The sequence below is a fragment of the Galeopterus variegatus genome, unplaced genomic scaffold (assembly GCF_000696425.1).
Source record: "Galeopterus variegatus unplaced genomic scaffold, G_variegatus-3.0.2 Scaffold8029, whole genome shotgun sequence".
In the NCBI taxonomy this organism is placed as follows: Eukaryota; Metazoa; Chordata; class Mammalia; order Dermoptera; family Cynocephalidae; genus Galeopterus; species Galeopterus variegatus.
Genome location: NW_007734140.1, coordinates 15,248 through 21,113, shown reverse-complemented (window position 1 = coordinate 21,113; position 5,866 = coordinate 15,248).

Here is a 5,866-nt window from a genome sequence, read left to right as displayed (position 1 = left end):
AGGAGGTGGGTGGGCTCATTTCCAAGCATTACCGGCAAGCAGAGCATGTTCCAACAGTTAGAGGACGCTCTTAAGCAAAGACATACATGATGGAAATCAAGCATATGTGCATGAAAATATAAATGCTGAGGGAATATGAAGAGGCCACAGAGCATTTTCAGTTAAGAATTTTGTAGAATGAAAAAGTGTGATACAATAAACTTACACATAAATATCAGAGATTTCAGTTCTTTCCATGCCTATTGAAAAACCTACGGAAAAATTAATCAAATGAAAATTCAAAAAGGTGCAAAAACTGCATATCAAAATATATAAAAGGAGACATAAATACCAGGTAGCTATGTAGCAAAGATTTAAAAGTAGATAACAAGGCTACAATGGAGTAATTAGACTAAGCCTTCTGCTGTAAGCAATATGAAACTGGAAAAATAAATGAGGCCCCTGTTTTCAAAATCTGGACAACAGTCAGCATAGGACAGTAATCCTTAAAAGAAGAAAAACCACACAGGATTATCTAAAGAAACAGAACCAACAGAATTATATATATTTATATATTACCATATATAATAATTAGTATATTAATATATGCTATAAATATATATTATGATAACATTATGCAATATAATATATATATATATATGAGAGAGAGCATAAGAGATCATTATTTAAGAAACTGGCTCATGCAATCAGAGGGGTGGGGTTGGCGAGTCTGAAACCTGTAGTGCATTCCAGCAGGCTGGAGATTCAGGTAGAAGTTAATGTTGTAGTCTTGACTTCTAAGGCTGAAAATTCAGGAAGATCTCTGTGTTGAAGTCTGAGATAAAGTTCCTTCTCCTCAGAAAACCTCAGTCTTTGTTCTTAGTGCCTTCAACTGATTGGATGAGGCCCATACACGCTATGGAGAATAATCTGCTTTACTTAAAGTCAACCAATTATAAATATTAATCACATCTAAAACAAATACCTTTACAGTAACATCTAAACTACTGTTTGACCAAAGAACTCATCACCATGTCTAGCCAAGTTGACACATAAAATTAGCCATCACAGTGAACCCAGCAGTAGCCCTAGTTTTCTGCTTGGAGGCACCTCCTAGACAGCAGTGCAAATATGTAAACCTGAAGCAGAGCACAAAGTTTTCTTGAAGCTCAGGAGTCAGAGACCAGATTTTGTGACTCCTAAAGTATTGAAGTTCTCAGTGAAGGGTAGCCAAGGAAAGGGAGCAGCACAAACAAAGAGTCTGGAAATATATATGAGGATCCCTCAGTTTGGGGTCAAATATAAAGGTTGCATCCGTAAAGTAAGACACTGTGAGGTAGAAAACAACTGCTGAAAAGCTACGTGATGAAGGTGATTCCAAGAAGATGACAAGTGCTAGGGTAGGCAGGAGATCCGACAGAAGAGAGTGGACCTATGTCAATGAAAACCATGGGCACTCCATTGACACCCCAAAAGAGCCATATCCTATGAGTAGAGCTATTCTATCTCTACAGTAAGATATAACCTAGAACAACTATTACAAACATTAGAAAAAAAAAAAACTCAAAATGAACAAGCTGATCCACTAGTAAATGAATTGCTTGTAGAATAAAAGTTAATGCTCTCTAAAGAAAAATGATAAAATCTAAATGTAAACAATATAGCATCCATAATAGGAAGCATAAAACCAAATACTACTAGATATTGAAAGTAGTAGGAATATGTGACTCATAACCAGTGAGAAAATTTATAACTACCGTTTTAGTCCATTTCTGTTGCTTATAACAAAATATCTGGAACTGGGTACTTTGTAAAAAAAAAATGAAATGTATTGCTTATTTTGGAGGCTGGGAAGTCCAAAGTCCAGAAAGCCCACCTGATGAAGGCCTTGGTGGTGACAGTATTGCAGGTGTCTCACATGGCAGACTGGCAGAGCAGAGAGAGAGAGGCAGCTCCTTATGCACTCTCCTTTTAAATCCCTAAGAACCATGCCCACAAACACCATTAAACCATCAACTTAATCACCTCTTCCAGGTCCCACCTTTCAATTACATTAATAGGATTTCTCACCGTCAATAGTTAACAGTGGGTATTAAGTTTAGGAGGGACATTCAACCCAAGGCAACTTCTAACTCAGAACTGACCCAGATATTGGAATTAGATAAATAATAAAACCACTTTCATAAATAAATTCAAGGATTCAAAAGAAAATATAGTCATAATAAAAACAAGTGGTAAATATCAGCAAAGAAAAGGGAACCATAAAAAAGAATCATATAGATAATTTGTAACTGGAAAGTAAGATATCAGAAGTAAAAAAAAATTACTAGATAGGCTTAACCAATTAGAAGAGGGCAGGAAAATTAAAAACAGATTTTAGAAATGATCAAATCAAGAATAGAGAGTAGCTTTTAAAATTAATACACCCACACTGTAAGCAACCCAGATATCCATCAATATAGATAATCAACACATGGTATGCCCATAAAATAGAATCCTCCTCAGCAACAAAAAGGAATGAAACTGTTACTACATTTGACACAAATGAATCTCATAGACATGGTGAGTGAGAAAAGCCAACACAAAGAGTAAATACTGTAAATATTGTATAATTACATTTATATGAATTTGAGAAATGGAGAAAACAATCCATTATAAAAACGTATGTACAGTGGTTGTTCTATAGGGGATGAAGGTGGAGAGGTGACTGTCTGGGAAGGGGCACAAAGGAATTTTCTGGAGACATTTAAAAATTCCTTATTTTCCACTCCTATTCAACATAGTGTTGGAAGTACTAGCCAGACCAATCAGAGAAGAGAAGGAAATAAAGGGCATCCAGACTGGAGAAGATGAAGTCGAACTGTCCCTGTTTGTGAATGACATGATCCTATAGATTGAACAACCTAAAGCCTCTACGAAAAAACTGTTAGAGTTGATAAATGATTTCAGCAAAGTGGCAAGATACAAATTCAACACACAAAAATCAGTAGCATTTCTATACTCCAACAGTGAACATGCAGAAAAAGAAATCAAGAAAGCCTGCCCATTTACTATAGCCACCAAAAAAAACCCAAAAAACTTTGGAATAAAGTTAATCAAGGATGTGAAAAATCTCTACGAAGAGAACTACAAACCATTGTTGAGAGAAATTAAAGAGNGATACAAATTCAACACACAAAAATCAGTAGCATTTCTATACTCCAACAGTGAACATGCAGAAAAAGAAATCAAGAAAGCCTGCCCATTTACTATAGCCACCAAAAAAAAAAAACAAAAAACTTTGGAATAAAGTTAATCAAGGATCTGAAAAATCTCTACAAAGAGAACTACAAACCATTGTTGAGAGAAATTAAAGAGGACACAAGAAGATAGAAAGATATACCATGCTCTTGGATTGGAATAATTAACATTGTGAAAATGTCCATATTACCCAAAGTGATCTACAGATTCAATGCAATCCCCATCAAAATTCCAATGACATTTTTCTCAGAAATGGAAAAAAAAGATCCAGACATTTATATGGAATAACAAAAGATCACACATAGCCAAAGCAATCCTGAGCAAAAAAAAAAAAAAACTTTAGGCATAACACTACCTGACTTTAAAGTATATTACTAAGCTATAATAACCCAAACAGCATGGTACTGGCATAAAAACAGATAAATGGATCAATGGAATAGAATAGAGAATCCAGAAATCAACCCACACACCTACAGCCATCTGATTTTTGACAAAGGCAGCAAGTCTACTCACTGGGGAAGAGACTGCCTCTTCAGCAAATGGTGCTGGGAAAACTGGATATTCATATGTAGGAGAATGAAACTAGACCCGTACTTCTCACCATATACCAAAATCAACTCAAAATGGATTAAAGAATTAAATGCATATCCTGAAACAGTAAAACTCCTTAAAGAAAACATAGGGGAAACACTCCAGGAAGTAGGATTGGGTACAGACTTCACGAATATGACCCCCAAAGCACAGGCAACTAAAAGAAAATAAACATATGGGATTATATCAAACTAAAAACCTTCTTCACAGCAAAAGAAACAATCGACAGAATGAAAAGACAGCCAACAGAGTGGGAGAAAATGTTTGCAAAATACACATCTGACAAAGGATTAATATCCAGAATATATAAGGAACTCAATCAACTGTACAGCAAAAAAACAAATAACCCAATTGAAAAATGAGCAAAGGAGCTGAATAGGCATTTCTCAAAGGAAGATATACAAATGGCCAACAGACACATGAAAAAATGCTCTACATCACTCAGCATCTGGGAAACGCAAATCAAAACCACTTTGAGATACCGTCTCACTCCAGTCAGGATGGCTAACATCCAAAAGACTCAGAATGATAAGTGGTGGAGAGGTTGTGGAGAAACAGGAACTCTCATAAACTGTTGGTAGGACTGCAAAATGGTGCAGCCTTTACGGAAAATGGTTTGCAAGTTCCTCAAACAATTACACATAGATCTACCACATAACCCAGCTATTCCACTGCTGGGAATATACCCAGAGGAATGGAAATCATCATGCCAAAGGGACCTGTACTCCAATGTTTATTGCTGCTCTATTTACAATAGCCAAGAGTTGGTACCAGCCCAAATGTCCATCACCAGATGAGTGAATAAGGAAACTGTGGTATATCTACACAATGGAATACTACTCTGCTATAAAAAGAATGAAATACTACCATTTGCAACAACATGGATGGACTTAGAAAAATATATAGTAAGTGAAACAACTCAGGCACAGAAAGAGAAATACCACATGTTTTCACTTATTTGTGGGAGCTAAAAATAAATAAATAAACACACAATCAGATAAAGGGTGGGAGGAGGAAGAAGACACAACAATCACAACAATTCCTTGTACTTAAGACAATTGAACAGATACGATGTGAGGGGGAGGGGAGAGAGGGAGAGGGACAGAGGAATGGGTAAAGAGTCACAAAAATCAACTACAATGTATATTGAGAAGTTAAAAGAAAAAAATAAAATATAATAAAACAATAAATAAATAAAGCCTTATTTTATTATATGAAAATGGGTTACATTATTTGAATTTGTTTTAAAAAGCATTCAAATTTTATGATTATGATTTGAGCATTTCACTCTGCAATTTTGCCTCAAAGCCTAAAAATGGAATCAAAGCAAATCACCAATATTTATGTCAAGAATTAGAGCACACCCCTTCCCAGAATCCTCTGAATGCATCTTTCTGATCACAGGCCACTTAATCTCTTCTCAGAGCATCATCACTAATCTGATCTTTGTGAATTTACTTCCCTAGTGTTTTCTTTAATGTTATAGTTCACTGGTGTGACCAACAGCACAAAAGAGTAAACTTGAAATAGAGCACCGAGGTCTCTTGGAACTTAAAAATATAATTAAATATATAATTTAGTGTTAACTATATAGCTAATTTATAATTTATAATTATTATATAATTACTAATTACATGATTGATAATGTAATTATATAATATATAATGTCATGTAATAATATAATGGTAATTATCTAACTATGTAATTATTATATAATACATAATTATACAGTCATAAAATTGTATAATTATATATTTTTAAGTTTTATTTTATTTTTAATTAACACATAATAGTTGTACATTTTTGTGGGGTATGCGGTAATGTTTTAATACATGTACACATCTTGCAATGTGTAACGAGAAAATCAGGGTAAATAGCATATCTGTCACCTCAAACATTTGTCATTTCTTTATGGTAAGAACATTCAAAATTCTCTCTTCCAACTATTTTGAAATATACAATAGGGTTCTGATCAAGATGGCAGAATAGACAATTGCCAGCATCACTCTCTCCCACAACTATTTACAACTATTAAAAAGCAGCGACAGCCAAGCTG